Below are 21,353 nucleotides of genomic sequence, written 5' to 3'. Positions count from 1 at the left end.
GTGGCCAATGTGCAAAATGATGGCAATGTGATTATCCTGTATTCTTTATGGTGCTTCACAGACTTCTTATAAAGGCTAAATTTCCTCATATATAGTAAATGCAGCATCCTAATGCTGACAGTATGCAGATTTCCTCATATGCAGATGACATGTTCTTTTCACTGTAGTTTTAATTGATATGAGAAAAGATGGAAGAAAATCAATGGAGAGCCATGAAGGTATTTTCCCCCAAAATAAAAATAACACATTGCATTGACCCTAATCCAACTCTGCTCAGAAAGAGGCAATTTCTCTCTGCCAGTCTGCAGCCCCCCACCCCCCCACCCCTCCATCGTAGCTGTGAGCCGTAAACACTCACCAAGAACCAGGGGAATGAGGGGGGGCAGAAAATGAAAATTCAAGCAAAGGGAACATAAGATATGTTGTCTGCTTTCAGCGGTTGTTAGAAAATAAATTGCTTTTGAAAGTAGAAATGTTTACCTCAATTGAGAAGCGTTTTATGCCCTTGACAGGAAATTATTTCACAGCTTCTCAGGCAGTTGCTCTTTTCCAGTGGTTATGTTTCTTTAACCCCACCAAATAAGTTGGCCTTCACGTCCAGGCTGAGTATAAACAGCCTGCTTCAGCGGGTTTGGAGGCCGCTCTCAGTGGGCCGCTGGACTCATTTCAGTCTGTGTGGAGCTGCAAAATGGACACAAGATGGTAAAAACACGTGTCGGTAAAAACAGGAGAGGGTAAGAACATGAGATGATTAAGACAGATGATGGAACAGGTAGGAAAGGTGGTAAAACACAAGACAGTAAGCACAAAAGATGGTGAAGGCACAATGTAGTTCAGAGTCTGCTGGATGTTGGCTGATCCAAAATGCTTTGCAAATGGGAAAAAAAAGCATCTGCCTTTAAGAGTCATGACAAATGTAAATGTCAAAGATAAAAAAAGGCAAAACATGAATGTAAATAGCTGAACCACAACTGCAACAATAGCCAAATCATGATTACAAACAGCCTTTATCCAAAGAAAATAGCTATGTAAGTCCAACCAAAGCATTTTCTAGAATAACTAATCCAGGAATCAATGTCCGTTAGACTAATGTTGTTGCAGCTTGCCTTCCCTAAAATTTGAAAGCAAAAGAGTGAAATATGAATGTGTATAGTTTCAACATCAATGCAAAAATAGACAAAACAGAAAAATAAATAGAAATACAGCACTATCAATATAAACACTGAACCTTAAATATCCAAAATACCAACATAGGTAGCTGAAATACTAACAGAATAACTGAAACACTTACGTAGATAGCTAAAACATTAATGTAAATAGTTAAAAAGTTGATGTAGGTAGCTGAAAGCCTTATTTTAAGGTCGAATCACTAATCCATGAAACAATACATAAATAACCAAAATACTAATGTGAATGGCTGAAAAACGAATTAATTAATCAAACGCTAATTGAAAGCCAAAACACCTATCTTAATGGATGAATCACTAATTCAAGCAGCCAAAACAGTGTTTTAAATAATGGAAAAATTAATTTAAATAGCTTAAACAATATTGTAGATTGCCAAATATTAATGAAGAAAATTATTAAAAATACTCATATAAACAGCAAAAACATCAGTGTAAAAAAACTGAACACAAATGTAGAAAGCTGAAACACTAATCTTAATCTAGATATCACTTATCTAAGCAGCCGAAACACTGATGTAAATGACTTAAACACCCATGTTAATAACCAAATACTAACATAAATAGCTGAAACAATAATGTTTGAGGATCAATTGTCCATCAGACTTCCACTGTTTCGACTGACATTGAAGTTCCAGTCATTTGCAATGTTGTTGCATGTATTTGTGTTTGTAATGCACATTTTAATTCTTGCTGCTTCTACCTATCCTCTCTTCTGTTGATGTAATTGTGTTTTTTACCTTTTGCAAAGCATTTTGGATACACATTCTTCTTAGCCTTCCAGGCTACCATACCGCAGGATGTGAGCAGCACTGCAGGGATCAAAGACACAATCAGATATCAAATAACACAACAAGAGGCCCAAAGACAACATCAGTGTTGGAGCAAATAGAAATGTTCTCCTCAGGGACTGATAGGAGACCCTCTGTGGTTTCCCAGTGAATCAGATCTGATCTCAGCTCTGTTTTTCACCAGCCTGAAGACTCAGATTCTAACAGGACCAGACCAGCAGGCAATCCAATGATCCAACCATCTGCTAAGTGTCGCCAAAGATTTTTTTACAGACATGTTAGAATCAGAATCCTCAGGGTCAAGGAAGACGTCCAAATCTCAAGGCAAGCACTTACATCATTTGGATCAGTCTAGAAAACTCAAGAACTAGCCACAGAGTGCTGGAAGAAGGGCTAATAGACAGAACAGAAACTAAAGGATCAAAATTCACCAATTATATGGTGTGGACGGATCAGGTAGATGTGGCTGGATGGATAGATGAGTAGATGGGTAGACAGGTGCTTGAGAATCATTAATAGATTGGGGTTAAATCGCTGAGACATGATGGCCAATTCTTTGTCTTAAACTGGACTACCTTTCAGGCAGCCCGTGCAGCTCTGAGTAAACTCTTTTGTGGTTTTGATGTCTGATTTTTAACCGTGTCGTGACGTCGAGACGGATGGTGGCCATCAGATGACTGCGTGTGGGCGGAGTGAATATTAAAGCGGTATAAAGCTCTCAGCCTGCAGGGATCCAGGACGGCCTCGGTGATGATGGTTAATAATATCTGATGTGTGATGAGTCATTCCTTTTTATGTGCGTCGGTATAAATAAACCTGATGAGACGGCTTTGATTAGACCATACATCCTCATTTCAAACTTTCCCAGGAAGTTTAGTCACAACACGCCGATTTCTGCTGCAATAATGATGATTGAATAGTGAGGACGACTGTCATAAAGCCATGCTTGTCTGATCGAGTTAGTTCACCACGACTAACGGCGGAAACAACACAGAAGGAGTGACGATGACTAATTAGCAGATCCATAATGTTTCCCTCCTCTTAAGCATCTCCCTGGAGGCTGTTTGGAATCATTATGCAAATCATGTTGTCAAATGTCAATTAACGTGAGCACAAATCCTCTGATTTATGGTTTTCAGGAGTTTGAGGAGGAAACTTTCTTCTGTGAGTCATTAAGGCTGAGTGGAAGAAACAAGGAGAAGTTAACCAGCATTTAGAGTTTTAGATGATTGTCATGAATAAATCACAGACGTATGGACCATCTGCTGTCAGAAAAAGAGGGAGCAAGTGCCTGGCCCGATCCATATGTAACAACCACAATCCTATCATTATTTATGTGTCTGCTTATTCTCCTGTTACCTTGAAATTGACAACTGGCTGATGCAACACCACAGCTTCCTAGTTTGGGATCAATAAAGTTCAACAAATCATTTCAGCCCACTCATCAATCTAATTTTTGGGCCTTTTTTGGTAGCACGCGTTAGAGGTGAAATGTACTTTTAAAATGGAAAAAAAAGATTTCACTGTTAATTAAACCAAAGAACCCTGAAATTATTGTATCTATTCTTCTATCCATTAGCTCAGGGGTGTCCAAACTGTTTCTGCTGAGGGCCACAGACGGAAAATTTTCAGGATGTTGGGGCGACTTTCATATACCTTTCCTTTATAATATAAAAGTTAATCAAACCAATCCACTTTAGGTGAAGATATGCTTAGTTTAAGTGACGAAAAGATGCGCATCAATGCGTAGTCATGTCAAAATATTTGTTTACAGAATTAGCACAGTAGGTCATTTGCATCATCTTCACAAAATATATTTTTTTTCTGTGTTTTCTTATTGAAAGATGAGTATACTTTTGTCTTGCCTTCCCAGACGAGCCCCCAAGGTATAACAAAAACAGATAAAATATACAGACAAGTACGAGCTTCATGTTCTACCAGGGCCATTTTTCATTTATGTTTAAGAGTTTGCTGTAGGCAATTAAAAATAGGGGGTGCATTTGGCCCCCAGGCCATAGTTTGACACTCCTGCATCAGCTCGTTTTCAGTCACGTGATCCAGATGACTTGAAAAAGCCAAATGGGAGTTGTGAGTACGTTCATGTTTGTGTGTGTTAAAATATAAATAGCAGTACAGGAAATTTTAATATTAACAATGATGTAAATAGCTGAAAAATGAAATAAATAGCCAAAGAAGGATTATGTTGATGATTATGTCAAATGCTAACGTTAAAAGCCAAAACACAAATTTAGGATAGCCAAAACACTAATGTAAACAGCCAAAACATTAATGTACACAGCTGAAACACTAATCTTTGCTGCCTAATAATTAATTAAAGTTGCTAAAACAGTGATGTAAGTAACCAAATCACTTACAAAATTTTCTGGACTATAAGTCGCACTTTTTCATAGTTTGGCTGGTCCTGTGACTTACAGTCAGGTGCGACTTATATATCAAAATATATATAATTTAACATGTTTTATAATGTTAATTCACACTGACATGCACAAGGAGTAAATATTACCGTCTACAGCCACGAGAGGGCACTCTAGGCTTGTGACAACTATATGCTATATGCTATATGCTCCTGTACCACTGAAAAATTTAACGAAAACGGTAATCGAGCAGCAGAAAGAAAGTTTAGAGTGAATGAGAAACTTGTGAGGGACTGGCAAAAAGCAGAGGTTACTCTTACCGCAATGAAGAAAACAAAGAAAGCTAATCGCGGGCTGAAAGCAAGATGGCCAGAGCTGGAGGAACAAGTCCACGGATGGGTGCTTGAACAACGTGCTGCCGGGAGATGCTTGTCAATTGTACAATTACGTCTCCACGCCCTGGTAGTTGCCAAGAAGAGGAATATAAATGACATTGCAGGCGGGCCTTCTTGGTGTTACCGCTTCACGCAACGCAACCGCCTCTTTATCAGAGCATGGGCAACGGTGTGTCAGTTTCTAAATAAATGCAACTTATTGTCCAGTGCGACTTACATATGTTTTTTCCTCTTCATGACGCATTTTTTGACTGATGCGACTTATACTCCGGAGCGACTTATAGTCCGAAAAATATGATATGTTAAAAGTCAAAACCTTAACGTTTATAGCCAGAACAACCATCTTAATGGTCAAATCACTAATATAAGTAGCCACAAAGCCATTTTTACAGCTTTGTCTAGCTTTTTTACCTTTATCAGCCTTCAAGGGCCGGCTACTGAGAAGCCTCCCCACAGCATGTTGCTGCCACCATCGTGCTTCACAGTGGGTATGGTGTGTTTGTTGTGATTTGCAGTGTTAGTTTGTGAGGGCGGCCCGATCTAGGCAGATTTACACACGTGGCATATTCCTTTCATTTCTTAATGATGGATTTAACTGAACTCCAGGGTATGTTCAGTGCTTTGGAAATTTTTTTGTGCCATCCCCAAACTTATACTTTTCTGTAACATTTTCTCTGAGTTGCTTGGAGTGTTCTTTTGTTTCCATGGTGTAATGGTAGTCAGGAATACTGATTAAACAGTGACTGGGCCTTCCAGACACAGATGTCTCTATACTACAATTACTAGAGACACATGTACTGCACTCAGGTGATCCCCATTTCACTAAGTGTGAGACTTCTAGCACCTACTGACTGGACCTCTGTTCAAGGTCATTCACTCTAAAAAGGGTTTAAAAAAATGTATGCAGTTACTTTTTATACATTACATTTATTTGTTTAACTGAAATTACTTTCTCACTTCGGCACTGAGGAGATTTTAGTGTAATTTATTATTTAAAAAAAACTAATTATATTGACCATGATTGTTTTATAAAATCAATAAAAGGCTAAAACATCCAAACTGCTTTTACCTGCTTGGAATAATGAACATTTTCTGATCCACACTGAAAAAAAAGGGTTTGCTCAAAATGCCTGTGTGCACTAGGAGAGCATTTGGAATCCTGTCATTGTTGTTTTTTGTATTTGCAACCATAAGACCCTGAACTTTTACATGATTATTTAGTTTGATAGATGTGTTATTCATTTTTGTGTGTAATACAGCCTTGGTTTGCAAAACATTCTTGGAAACTCTCCATCATGGAGCCCTGACCTGTGTTCTCAATAGAAACAGGACTCCTGATCCTCCATAGAAGCATACAGCACTGAGGGGAAAAGGCCAAGTGAACAAGAAAGGTTGCAGCCATTGTGAACTGAAGGACGAGAACTTCATGTTGAAAGACTCAATAATAAACAGAGAACATGAAGAGGAAGTTTTAGAGTGAAAAATAATGATTAAGAGCAGTCTGGTTTGTTCAATACCAGTGAAGTGGTGAGCACATCTACCAATCAGATAAAACCAGAGATACTGCTGATTTCTCCTGGAGCCGTGGTGGTCATGTTGAATTGTTTGGGCTCTTCGCCCTTATTTAATAGGCCAGCTGAAGAAAGACAGGAAACATGGGTCAGAGACAAAGAATCAACAAGTAGAGGAGTTCAGCAACAAGACTACAACACATCATAAATGCATCAAACTGTCCACACTTTTGCAGACTTTCATGGTGGCGGGACTGTAAGGAGAAGGATCTTTTACCATGTAGACATCACTGACGCTAAGTTCTAACTAGGATGATCAAATAGTGTCCTGTGCTGTAGAACGGTCCAACAGGACAAAAACTGACAATTTGAATTAAAATCTGTTTTTCTGGGGTTGTCATGTGATGGAAACAATCATTTTGATGGGATTGAGAATTGAATGCCCAGTGCTGCAGCTCAGCATAGTGGTCGATGGTGGCTGCTTCTGTCCTAAGCTCTTTTTACCCTCCAGGCCTCTTGTGGTCACATGAAAGTTGTGAACAATGTCAGAGCATTTCCCCACACCTACTTTTCTTGTAATAATTTATGTTTTGTAAGGACATGTCAGTGTAATGAGCTTAAGTTGTCGCTCTAAAGTTTTATCCCACCAATGTTCCTTCCACGGTTCAGGCAAGTTAAAAGTCTTGTGGCACCAAGTTTCAGGTTTAGGAGGAGAGCAGGACTCGTTTCATCCTTCTAAAGAGTTGCGTGTCCTTCTTTGGATGTTGACGTTGTGCCTTCTTCGGGAGATTAATGGACTAATAGCTGTTCACTTCTGGATCTGTTGGACATCGGACATAAATTTCCCAGTGTGATCACAAGTAAGAGGCTATGATCTTGGCAGAAATAACTGTAGAAAGCGTTTCAAGTGCATTTAATGAAAGCTGCATTTGTTGTCTGATTGTCCGCTTATGTGTTGTTGAATAAATGGCGACCATAGGATCTAATCTGCTTCATATCAAGCCAGCTGTGGTGCTCATAACCGGGCTTTTATCAGTAATGGTTCAATGTTTCAGCCAAAGATGTCAGTGTTTAACTAGCTTCAGTCCTCTCTCTAAAGTCTGTTTCCATTAACATTCCTTCCACTGTTCCAGCAAGTTAAAAGTCTTGTGGTGTCATGATTCATCTTTAGGAGGATAGCAGGGCTCGAGGAGTTGGGTGTCCATTTGATACCAGCGGGCTTCTTGAAGCATTCCTGTCCAGATGGCATTGAAGGAAGGAAAAAACTCCTGGACTTGACCAGCTAAAATTGGAGCACAAGGCACACAATGGGAGGCGGCTGCTTTTCTGCTTTGCAGGGGGTGGAATGTGGTGAACGGCCCATGGGGTCCAAAACAACAGAAATAGGCCTCTGCAAGTTTCCTAGGCTGGAGTGTTGTTGTTCACATGGCTGATTCCCAACAAAAGTATATCCTAGCTCCCTACAATTGAATGCATTGCAATCCAAATTTGATATTGGTATTCTTAGTTGAATTTTTAATAACTTTGATGCCACTTAAACATGTTTCTGACGGAAAAATCAAACTAGTATAAAAACTTCTAAAGAATCAATTGACTTGTGTCTATGCCAGCCAGAGCATCACGATATGATCTAATCTGCTTCATATTAAGCCTGCTGTAGAGCTCATAACTGAGCATCTAACAGTTACTGTTGAATGTTTCAGTAAAAGATGTCAGTGTTTACTGAGCTTCAGTCCTCTCTAAAGTTTGATTCCACACTGGTGTGTTGTTAGTAACACCATGTTTTCGATGGTGCTTCATGGATCCAGTAATGACCAAACAAATGCTGAGAGCGGCCGGACTCAAACACTCATCGTTCATGTAAAAACGGTCTGAACAATCAGCAGCTGCCTTTAAAAACCTGCTGAAGTCTTTGTTCTGTTTATGTCGAGGACCAAACCAACACTAGAAACAGTGGGGTGAAGAGGCTTTCTAATAGGCACAACAATTACCCCATAAATCGTCCCATAAAAGACAACACGCCGTGTCAATTAGTGCTGTAATTGAATAATTAGTGACCACGGCAAGCGGCCACCATCTCTGCACGAGGCGCTCTTCAAATGTCAAAAAGCAATTGAAATAAATTACATGTCTCCGCTATTGCTGCAGTGGTTAGGACGACCACAACAATTCGCACAAACACTCACTCAACAATTCAAGTAATAATTCATATAAAATGCACTAAACAATTCAAACAACAACTCACTCAACAATTCTCTTAAAAATACCCCAATTCACATTGTAATTCACATCTAAATACCCCAAACTATTCTCCTACAAAAGTCACTGGTTTTAGCTGAAACAGTTTAAGCACATCAAGCCAAAAAACACGAAAATTTTGACAAGACTCTTCGGCTGGTGTGTCCTTTGTAGGGACTTTCAGGAAAATTGTGTTTAAAGTTTTCATTAAAAGAATTTCTCCCAAATAAAAGTAAAGACATTTAACACCAAAAAGTCTTTAAAGATCATAATATTTACATCCACCCAGAAAATAAAAAAAAATTACTCTAAAAGAGACAAATTTAACAGCAGCCTCTGATTTGATCCATTTAAAGGGGATAAAAAGATAAACTGTAAGATTTCAGTTCTGGTGCACACTAACAATAAGCAATGTTTCATAGAAGGCATTAGCCTTTTAATGGAGGAAAGGCTCCACACTCCAACTCAGTCATACATTTCTTAAACTTAGTGGAAACAAATTTTGAAAAACTGCTGACTCATGCTAGTCTGGTCTTGAGGGGCCAAGTGCACCAGCTGGACATAGATAAAGCCAGATTTATTAGCTAAATCCAATGTAGCTACGACTAACTTCTAAATTCAACATTTCACCCAGTGCAACAAGCCTTGCATAGAACAGTCAGTGTTGTCCGTGAATGTATTTAAATGAGCGTGTTCATTGAGCGTGTTTTTGGTTTTGGTGAACTTTAACTGATCACTTCTGAGAGAGTCAGCACTCAATCAAAGAGGATCAGCACCTGCAAGGAAGGTGACACCTCTGTGTTTCTCTGTTTTTCTCTGCCTCTATGAATCTCTGGTGGGAGGGGCTAATGCCTTCAACCGACTGTGCATTTTTGGCAATCTAATAAGCTCCTGGCATGCTACACTGTGCGACATGAATCTCCTACGACATCAAGTCTGATGTGTGCCGACTGAAACATGACAGCTCCCACTAAATGCTGCTACACCGCAGGTAACACGTACGCCAATATGCAAGAAGCAAACATCATCAGTGTGCAGCATGCATGTACACTACCAGTCCCTTGGGAAATAGTAAAGCAAAGCAACAACAAAATATGTTGTAATCATAGCATTCATATGCTTAGAAAAACATCTGAGATCAAGTTTTTCCTCCTTGCTGGAATCCCACAAACCCTCTGAGTTTTGGTATTGTCTCCATTCTATGTTAACTTGTTTGTTAGCGCTAGTTCCATGTTTATTGTTACACCATTTCTTGCTGCAGTCCTGTTGGTTTGTCAGTCGACTTAGGTCATAGCAAAAGTAACAGTATGAGATGGTCTTTCTAAATTTCTGACACTGTCAGAATTTTATCCCAGGCTATCTTATGACCATGACAATGGCTGTCTGTCAACCTGTCTCACAGCGCGATGTAGGACCAACATTTAGGAGCCACAACCAGAGATATCACCATGATTGGTCATCATTCATCTGAGACAAACCAAAATCGCAGTGTATAGCGGGCTTAAGACTAAAGCCTGATTGCCCTCCCTAGTTTAACTGTGCCTTGTTTCTCACACCTGTGTCTAATCAGTCCCAGTCTATTAAGTTTCCTTGTTTCCTCTGGTTTGTTGTCAGTTTGCTGAATGTATCCCAGTGATTTCTTTCTGGTGAGCTTTTGCTTTGGTACTTTTCATCATGTTAATTTTCAGATTTTTGAGGGTTATTGTTGGGATTTGTCTGTTTCATTAAAATTGTTCATGTTACTCTGCATTTGGGTCCAGTTCTTGTGAACCTTTTTGATGGCTCTGACATTTTGATCGCAGTGGCTGCAGATCCCTCTCTCCCTTCCTCTACCCCACTTTGAAACACCATGTTGTGGTCATTCAGTGGACTTCATCCATCAAACATCCAAGATTAAGAACTAAATTTGGACTCACCGACTCATAAAGCCCAAAAGACTTCACTGAAAAGATGCTTTCTCTCCAGCAGGCACAGCGCCGTAACTACAAGCTTATGCAAAGAATGAAAATACATTTTTTTAGGAGTGAAAGGGCCTTGATGCCATCTTTACTGCTTCATGACTGATTTTGTGTACTGACAATAATAATTATACTAGAAAACAGAGCCTTGCATGGTTTGTCTGATTAAAGAGTGAAAAATATAATCTGAAACAGTGGACTCAGACATGCACAGACTTTAATCTGGAGTTTCAAGCTGTATTTATACAGATTCTTCAGTCCAGTTAAAGTCTTTATGTAGTTATTAATAATGGTTTAGATCCTCATGTAGTCAGCAGGAACAGTGTTAATTATGATCTGTCTGTATTACAGAGCAGCAGCAGCAGATGACCCGTCCTCTCATATAACCTGATTAAAGATCTCATTAGTGAGTCAGACCGTTTGTTAATTTTCCAGACGTACGCTGAACGGCCAGACCCGTTTGGACACTCACTCTCACTCTTGGCAGCAGATGAAGTTAGAGAAGAGATGATTTGATCTTCATGAACAGATGACAACAAACCAGGAGTCTGATCACCTCTGATTAAACCAGGACAGATCAGCTCATACCTGCGTCTCTGCTCTGCCTGCTCCAAACAGGCTCCCACCTCTATATTCAAGTCAAGCTGGCACTGAAGCCATGCCCCCTGCTGCAGGTAACCCCAACTTATTGGCCTGACTGGGCTTTGATGGTTTCTGGAGCAGACAGAGAAGAAGAAGAATATTTAGTAAACTGTGATAAAGAGAGGTGGGCGGGACCTGCTGTTTGACTGACAGGCTGATCTAAATGTGGAGTTTGAAGGTGGTCTTAATAAGATGCTCTGATTCATGTTTGCCGTGGATCCACCGGGTATCACGTCCCATGATGCAGTGCATGCTCGTATTTTGAAGAAAACAGGCAACAAAAAAAGCAGATATGAATAAAACAGAGAGTGCAGACACAAAGAGATGCTTCATGGGTATTATTTTATCTTCCATTTGTTTGATATGCATAATCATGTCGCTGAGATCGGAGAGCCCGAGAGGTACAGAAGACGAGAGGAAGGAGCAGAATGATGAAAATCAAAGTTAGCGTCAAATATTAGAACGAGTGTGACAGAAACAGAACAGAAATCTGGGACAATAAGATGTTTTTAATTCACACAAAGATGTGATTAATGACAGACATAATAATAACAATAATCATAATCATAATAATATTATGATTATGATTATTATTATTGGTAAAAGATAAGTTTTAATTCCTTTAGCAATATGATTTATGACATACATTGAAATCATTTTATATTCATAAAAGATTACACAGAAAAAAGACCAAGACTAAAGATTTGTTGACTATTGATAATAAAGTTTTGTTGAAACAATCTTTAAATATCTTTAGATGGAAGAGAAAGTGAAAAAAAAAAAAACATTATCAACTTGTTAATCTACCCTTTCTCAAGCCCCACGCTCCCTGGTTACTGTTATGAGCTCAGACAAATCTATGGGGTACCTTCAATAAAATCCCTCCATCAATAAAATCCCTCCATTCATCCATTCATTAATAAAATCCATCCATCCATCCATCCATCCATCCATCCATGCATCCATCCATCCAACTATTGATCCATCTATCAAAAATATCCACCCATCCATCCATCCCTGCTCTTTATAATCTATCCAACCGCCCTCAATAAAATCTATCCATGCGCTATAAAATTCATCCATTCATCCATCTATCTATCCATCCATCCATCAATAAAATACATCAATCCATGCTCTATGAAACCCATCCATCCATCCATCCATCCATCCATCCATCCATCCATCATCCATCCATGCTCTATGATTTTCATCCATCCATCCATCCATCCATGCATCATTCATCCATCCATCCATCCATCCATGCTCTATGATATCCATCCATCCATCCATCCATCCATCATCTATCCATCCATCCATCTTCATCCATCCATGCTCTATGATATCCATCCATCCATCCATCCATCCATCCATCATCCATCCATCCATCCATCTTCATCCATCCATCCATCCATCCATCCATCCATCTTCATCCATCCATCCATCATCCATCCATGCTCTATGATTTGCATCCATCCATCCATCCATCCATGCATCATTCATCCATCCATCCATCCATCCATGCTCTATGATATCCATCCATCCATCCATCCATCATCCATCCATCCATCCATCTTCATCCATCCATCATCCATCCATGCTCTATGATATCCATCCATCCATCCATCCATCCATCCATCCATCCATCCATCCATCATCCATCCATCCATCCATCCATCCATCCATCCATCCATCTTCATCCATCCATCATCCATCCATGCTCTATGATATCCATCCATCCATCCATCATCCACCTATCCATCCATGTGCTATGATATCCATCCATCCATCCATCCATCCATCCATTCATCTATCCATCCGTCTATCTATGCTCTATGATATCCATCCATCCGTCCTTCCATCCATCATCCATCAATCCATCCATCCATCCATCCATCTTCATCCATCCATCTATCCATGCTCTATGATATCCATCCATCCATGCTCTATGATATCCATCCATCTGTCCATCCATCCATCTATGCTCTATAATCTCCATCCATCCATGCTCTATGATATCCATCCATCCATCCATCCACCTATCCATCCATTTTCTATACTGTTTATCCTGTTTAGGGTTGGCTGAAGCTGATCCCACCCCTTACCAAACTTAATGAATATCCATCAGGTTTTGAGACATTCCAATTTGTATGAGGGTTTTTAGAATTAGCTAATTTATTGGTTGTTGGTTGACAAATCAGAGAGCACCCTTTCCTTGCAACAACAGCTATGAAAGGTAAATACCTGAACTATGTCTTTTAATTGTGAAATAAATTGTCAGCTTGGTTTTGTTCCCTCACCACTGTTAAAAGTGATGTTTGGGCTGTCTTAAGGTATCAACATCATAAATCATGAGTATTTTTCATTTTCTTCCTTAAACTAAAGGTTGATTCTGGAAAAGTCAGCGGGAACAACAATGAAGGAGTTGAAGAAGTAAAAATGATGGAGAGGGGACTGGAGCCATCCAAAATGTAGCTTATTTTACACAAAATGATGCTAACAGCTATCAGTGCCATCTATCTCAGATATCTGTTAATAGAGATTAATCAGTCCTTTTTAGATCACTGCGGATGGGTGTCAGGATTGGTTGTTGCCTTTTCTGTCCAAAGCCTGCTGATACATGATTGGTCAAAACTCAAACCAGAACAGTTCTAGAGCCAGAATACAGTACATCCATCTTTCTATATCTATGTGTTTTGGATGTCGAACTAATGAGCAGTATCTTCTCTGATTTGTTTGGTAGATTGTCAGTATATCCTTCTTTCTGTGTCTTTATGTGTTTTGGATGTTAGGTTGTTGAGTCCTATCTCCTCAATTTCCCATCAGCCTCTGATGAAGATCACTCGTTTCCCAAATTAAACATCATTCAGCTCTAACTTATTCAAGAGATTCCAATTAGCTGAAAAGTGCTTCTTCATGATTGTGTTCCTCCCACCCTCCTCGCCCCTCTGTCTCCCCCTTTTCCCATTCACATACTTTAAAGAAAGCCTTAAAGGAGCGCCCTCCCCCTCCTCCCCCATCCTCTTTATCCTCGGTGAGCTCTATCAACTGGTATAAATCTTTAATTTTGGAGATCAGCATTAATGGCCCAAACATCCTCAGATCTGGGCTCCGCTTGCTGCTTTCATCCTCTGGACTTGAAATCCAGGCGGGGAGGGGGGAGGAGAGGGTGGGGGTGAGGAGGGGAGGATAAAGGGGGAGGCGGGGGTGAGCGTGCGATCGTTTGCTCCCATAAGTACACAAAATTAGCTGCTTATCGGCTGATCTCCCTACATGATCCTCCAGAAATCTGCTCTGAGCGTCCAAGGCCGCTGTCTCCCCTCTTCTTCTCCCCCGCTGTCAGAAAGAGGATGGGGGGAGGCCCAATTAAATCACTTTTCAAACACAACAGGCCAGAGCTCTCCTCGTGATCCAGGATGTCCTCCCTGGTTGCTGTTTACAGCTCTACGGCGTTAAAATTGAATGTAATCTGTTTGAGCTGGAGTTTATCAGAGATTTAGAATAAAGATGGAGGCAGAGAGAATCTCCTGTTTGGATGTCTCCCCTCGTTCGTTTGCTCTCCTCTCCGTAAATCAATCACCTTCATTTTTCCTCGCCTGGATTCGTCTCTCTCCCAGCTGTGGTTATTCTCCGGGCTGTTCCACGATGCTGCTGCCGCCCCATGTTTCTCCACGTTAATGAGCGCAGGCTCTGAACGAGGCCGGCCGCTGCCCGTTATCGGGGCCGCTCAAAGCTTCAGAGTGACTGCAGCTCTCGTTAGCCAAGCCGGCGGCTATTGATCGCGGCGGGCCACTTGGGGCTCCCTACCTGCGGTTGACTTTGTACTTGTGCAGGCGTTGTGAGGGTCTGCTGAACAACAGGGACCATGCTCGGCTCCTACACGCTCTATGAAGAGCCTATCAATTAGGCTTTGAAGGTCAAGAAACCCCCCCTCCTCCCCCCCGCACTCCCTCTTCTGGTCTGGAGGAGGCGATCTCTCCAAAATACATCTGAAGACTCATTCAATTAAAGGTGTGAGAGCTCCAGCTGCTCCCTAAGTGAAAGGTCAGCTGAGTCCATGAGGCTAAAAGAGAGAGGCTGGCTCCTTCTCCAGCCTCCCCCCTCCTCCCCTCACAACAAAGCCTCCCCCAGCAGCCTCTGTCTCTGTCTAATGATACCCAGTGGTCAGCCCTAACTAGCAGTGACAGTTCCCTGAGCAGCAGCGGAGCAGCGGGCCGATCGATCAGCTGAAGAAAAGACCATCTAATGATAACCCGCAGTCAGAGCCTCGCTCCGTCCTGATTGGCTGACATTCAGGTGGGCCGTGTGCACTCACATCAAACACGGCGTGGCTCTGCTGAGGTGGGTTCACCCACTCACATGAACTCTAATTATCCAGCCTGTGGCCTGGGGGGGCCCCCGAGGGACGACCGGAGGCCTCAGCGACACACAGGCTCAATAAGCATCAACACAAACACCTCCTAATTGACTCAAATTGGGCCTCATTATGTTAGCTTTAGAGCCACCGCACTAACAGCGGATGCGCTAACAGGGCCAGGACATGGGGGGCCACAGAGGGCCTGTTACCACGGCAACAGAGGAGGAAGTGATAAAAGAAGGAGAAAATACCATAACTACTCAGCGTCCTATAAACAATCCTACAACATTACTGCTCAACTTCCTCCAAACATTCCCACAACATTACTACTCAACTTCCTCCAAACATTCCCACAACATTACTACTCAACTTCCTCCAAACATTCCCACAACATTACTGCTCAACTTTCTCACAGTCCCACAACATTCCTTCTTAACTTTCTACAACCAGTTACTGCTCAACTTTCTCCAAACAGTCCTTCAACATTACTGCTCAACTTTCTCCAGTTACATTACTGTCAACTTTCTCACAAACATTTCCACAACATTACTTCTCAACTTTCTTCAAACAGTAACTGCTTAACTTTCTCCAACAGTCACTCAACATTACTGCTCAACTTTCTCCAAACTGTCCTACAACATTACTGCCAAACCTGTCAAAGGTTGTTAGATAATTTTGCTCAGTTTTCTCCAAACAGTCCTACAACATTATTGTTAACTTAATTCAACAGTCACTCCCAGTTGAGACTCAACTTTCTCCAACAGTCCCACAACAATACTGCTCAACTTCCTCCAAACAATCCTACAATTACTGCTAAACTTTCTCAGTTACACAACATCACTGTTCAACTTTTGGTTTGTTTTTGGACAGCAATTTGGATTGTATCTCTGGTTGGGACCCCATTCTAGTTCGTACTTTGTTTTTGGAGTCATGGTTTGCTGTCTGCCTTGGAAATGAGGTCAGAGTTGTGTTTGTACCCCATCCTAGGGTTGCTTTTCATTTTGTACCTTGGTTTTGGGGTCATAGATGCTTCTTTTTTTCATTGGTTTTTAATGTCATAGCTTTGTCTCTCCTTTATTTTGGGTCCTGTTTTGTTTGTTCCTCTGTCTCAGCCTGTTAACTGCGCTGTTCTGGATTCTGGTCATTTGAAACCAGACTTGGTATCTCATTTTGGATTGTTATTATTACGTACTGCACACATAAACTTTAAATAAAAGTCTGTTTTCTGCACACCAACATGCTTAAAATTTGTCCCAGTATTATGTGATCTACGAGTTTTATCTTCATCAATCTGTCTGCTTTAACGGTGTTTTTTACTTTTTGCTTCCCTCTTTAAGACAAACCTTTATCAATTATTGTGTATGATCCACAATGAGGCGTCTCCTCCAGTCTCCTCTCTGGTCTGTGTCGCCGTCTCCTCTTTGGTTCGTGTCACTGCCTCTTCCCTGCTTCGACTTGTCTCCTCTCGGTTTCTGGTAGTGGCAGCGTCCTGGCAGTTGGACAGACTGTCTCCGGTCCTTAAAGAGCGTGGGGTAGTGTTCGGAGTGGCAGCCAGCAGCCATTGGGCAGGCTGGCTGTCTGCTGCTGATTACTGCAGACAGGATCTCTTACACTGATCCTCTCAGCCAAATGAGCGAGAGCAGACTGAAGGCGATCACATTTCCGTTATTATCAATACTATCAGCTCACTGTCGCTGCTCCAATCGGTCGCTGCAGTGTAACCTCTCTGTCCTCCTCCTCACAGCTTCCTGGAAACTCTGAGATTCAAGAAAACTTCTCAGCAGACACAAAAACTTCAGATAAACCTCTAACAGATACTTCATAACTTCATTCTTGTGATCTTGCTGCAAAAACTTTGGAATGTTCACAACTCTCTGTGGTATTTAGATGGACTGTTTCATGCTCCTACTTATATCTATTTAATCAAACAGTGAAGGAAGAACATCGAATACAATTTGCTGATTTATTTGAAACACACGAGGGAGAAAAATGATGATACAAAATTGACTTAAATAACAAAGAGATCCATCTCTGTTATAATCATTAAACACATCAAACACACAGATTTGACCACATGTCCTTCCTTCTCTGGACCTTATGGAGTGTCTACTCCATCCTTGGAGTTGTAAAACATTATTCAACTGTAAAAACAGGGTGTAATCCACATTCACAAAGACAAAGATGGATTTGCTGTGTTCAAGAAAATTTGGATCTTAAAAAATATCTTTGTTAGCTGTGTAAGTTACATTGCTAACATAGCTTAGCTTTAGCTATGTTAGCTACTTTAGCTAACATAGCTAAAGCTAAGCTCACAAAGCAGCTATGTAAGGTACATATCAATGTTATCTACATTGTTAAGTTAGCTTAAGCTACATTTGCTAATGCTCACATGCTAATGATAACTTAGCTTTAGATAATGGAGCTACATAGCTAACTAAGCTAACATAGCTAAAGCTAGGCTAACAAACCAGCTACATTAGTTAAATATCTACATTATCTATGTAACTAAGTTAGCTTAAGCTGCAATTGTTAAAGCTTATATTGCAAAAGCTAACTGTAGATAAAGGAGCTATGTAACATTACAACATAGTTACGTAGCTAAGCCCACAAAGCAGCTAACAAAGGTTCTTATCTTCAGGTTCACTTTAGCTACATTAGCTTTGGCTACATTTGCTGAAGCTTATGTTGCTGAAGCTTACAAAGCTATAGATAATGGAGCTACATAGTTAATGTAACTATGTAGCAAATATAACTAAAACTCAGCTCATAAAGCAGTTACATAAGTTATGTATCTACATTACCTAGATAGCTAAGTTAGCTTAAGCTACATTTGTTAAAGCTGATGTTGCAAAAGCTAACTTTAGATAAAGGAGCTACATAACAATATAGTTACATAGCAAAGCCCACAAAGCTGCTAACTAAGGTTCTTATCTTCAAGTTCACTTTAGCTATGTTGCTTTTGGCTGTATTTCCTAAAGCTCACATTGCTAAAGCTACATTACATAGCTACATTGGCTTAGGTAGTTTTGTTAATTATGTGGCCAGCAAAACTCTAAAACAGATCATTACATAATTTAACCCCTGGTTACACCTCTGAACTTTTACCTCTATTTTATTTACGAAATGTTTCTTAGTATGTAATGTTTGCGGTGGTTATTTCATGAATGTAAGTGCCAGAATTGTATAAGTACAATAAAAACAATTCTAAAACTCGAAATACTTTGTACCGGAAAATTACAGCACTTCCTTTCTAAGGTATACGGCATTTCAGATGAATGAACTGTAAGACTGGCCATCAGAAATGTGCAGGCTGCAGCCAGACCCCTCTAGTCTGTATGCCAAGTCAGTACAGTTCAGTTGTGCTGATGTGGAAACTGTCAATCACACCCTGTGGGGTGGACCTAACAATCATACACAGACTGCTTGTAAAGGCAGGTCTCTGTCTGCTTTTATTCCAAACACCGTCTATGGGGTGTTGCCCAGATGGATATGAAAGATGTCCCACACTTCAGATATTTGGAACAGAGTACCGGTTTGCTGAGGCCTGGCTGGAGAAGCTCTGTCTGTGTGGAGTCTGCATATCCAAACATCATGATGTTGATGGCTAACATACATTATGTACCTTGTTATTATGAATTTACATCATGTAACTGACAACCGGGGAACCACTGAAAAGTTTTTAATGTTAATATTAACTTTGTTTATGTGACCAGAATTAGAAGATTAACTGTTCTCAAAGTGAATGTCTTTATTAACAGATTAGAGGAATTAAAATCTTTCATCAACTATTCCCTGGTTGAATAATGATATAAAAGAGACTTGTTACAAAAAGTAATTTGGAAAAATTGAAATCATGTTTTTGATTGAGCCTCATGTTGAATTTTGTCCTGACCAAGGATTGGTAGAAAATTTTCCATATAAACATAAAGTTATTAAAGCATGTTCTACTTTATTAGAATATTAAATCCAGAAACTGATAATAACCCCCCACCCTCAAGCTGGTCTGATCAGTCCTCCTGTTGAGTATTGATCGTCTATCTCTCTCCTCTCTGTCACAGTGAACTGACGCTGTGTAGATGTTTGATTTTTCATTATTTTCATGTCTCCACAGTTCCTCAGTCAATACCCCCCAATCATTACCCACAGCCCCCCCCCCAATTCATATGGGAATGCTTTTTATGACGGAGCATCCACCCACATTTTCCAACATCCTGGAACAGTCTGATTTCAGTAAACAGTAAATCTATAGGAGGGTTACTGTTTCTGGAGCAAAGGAATTTTAAAGATTCATGTTCAGACGTGTAAACATCACATCCTACTGGCCTGACAGGATGGCTACTGTTTCTGGAAACGGACAGGCAGCAGGACTCCAGGTCTGGTTCACTGAGTCTGTCATCTACATCCTCAAATCATTTCAGGAAAATGTGTCTTTCCTTAAACACTGACTGTGTTCACATGGATGTGGATATCCCAGTTTTAACACCAAAGAGTGAAATTCAGATAACTATAGTTAAATGTTATTGACCATCACAAACTACTCAGGAAAAACATCAACACTGGGGTTGATGGGTCCTGAAACCCTACAACTTTTGAATGAGGTGTCTGACCTTGGCAGGAAATAATAGTGATTATGATATGGCGTCTGATCAAACGTACATTGATCAAAAGATTTTAATTTCTACCTTCAGATTCTGTTGTTTATCTGCAGGAAACCTGTTACCTTTACATCGACACTTCCTTCACAGTTTTGAGTTAAAATCCAAACTTTTTATGCCTCTGCTCGAGACTCAGCTCCTGATTGGTCAATGGTGATGACACTTTACCTTGTTGGTCTTTGGGCTGTTTTACAGTCATGTGAGCGTGTGAGAAGGTCAGCAGGTATCGCTGTAATTAACCCCCAGAGTCAACAGGAGGAAACATCAACTGTAAACCTTTAAAGGAGGAGAGACACTCTCACCTTAAAGCTGCACTTACAACCTTAAAACACAATAATACACTAATAAACATAAAAATACACACTGACACACACTAACATATGGACAGTAAAGGTCAGGCGTTCACTTTTGCTGTGTTTTGCGTGGTGCATTGAGGGACTGTCAGAAATGTGAGTGCTGAGACCTTTGGTGTCGTGGCCATGAGGATCAGCAGCTTGCTCACCTTAACATTGTTTTAAAGGCCATGTGTACTCTTTACCGTCTACATTTACCCTTTAGGCCGCCACCTCATCGCCACAGCGTGAGGAGAATAAATACAAGTCCAAAGCATCATGTGACAGATACTCTAAAAACTCAGAAAACTTTATTGTTTTAACAAATCTGAGCTGGTTTGCTAGGTGGGTGTATGATGGATGGATGGATTAATGGGAGGGTGGCATAGATGGATGGATGTTGGATGGATGGACAGATTGATGGATGGACCAAGTATGATGGATGGATGATGGATGGTTAAAAGATGGATTGATGATAAATGGATGGATTGAAAATGGATGGATGGATGGATGGATGGATGGATGGAGGAAAATTATAGAGCATGGATGGATGGATGGATGGATGATGGATGGATGGATGGATGAATGGATGGATAGATGATGGATGGATGGATGGAGGAAAATGATAGAGCATGGATGGATGGATGGATGAATGATGGATGGATGGATACTATAGAGCATGGATGATGGATTGATGAATGAGATTACAGAGCATGGATGGATGGATATTATAGAGCATGGATTGATGGATGGATGGATGTTGGATGGATGGATGAAGATTATAGAGGATGGATGATGGATGTATGGAGAAAGAATATACAACATGGATGGATGGATGGATGGATGTTGGATGGATGGACAGATTGATGGATGGACAAAGTATGATGGATGGATGATGGATGGTTAAAAGATAGATTG

Source organism: Cheilinus undulatus, linkage group 23 (assembly GCF_018320785.1).
Source record: "Cheilinus undulatus linkage group 23, ASM1832078v1, whole genome shotgun sequence".
Lineage (NCBI taxonomy): Eukaryota > Metazoa > Chordata > Actinopteri > Labriformes > Labridae > Cheilinus > Cheilinus undulatus.
This window is presented reverse-complemented; position numbering follows the sequence as displayed.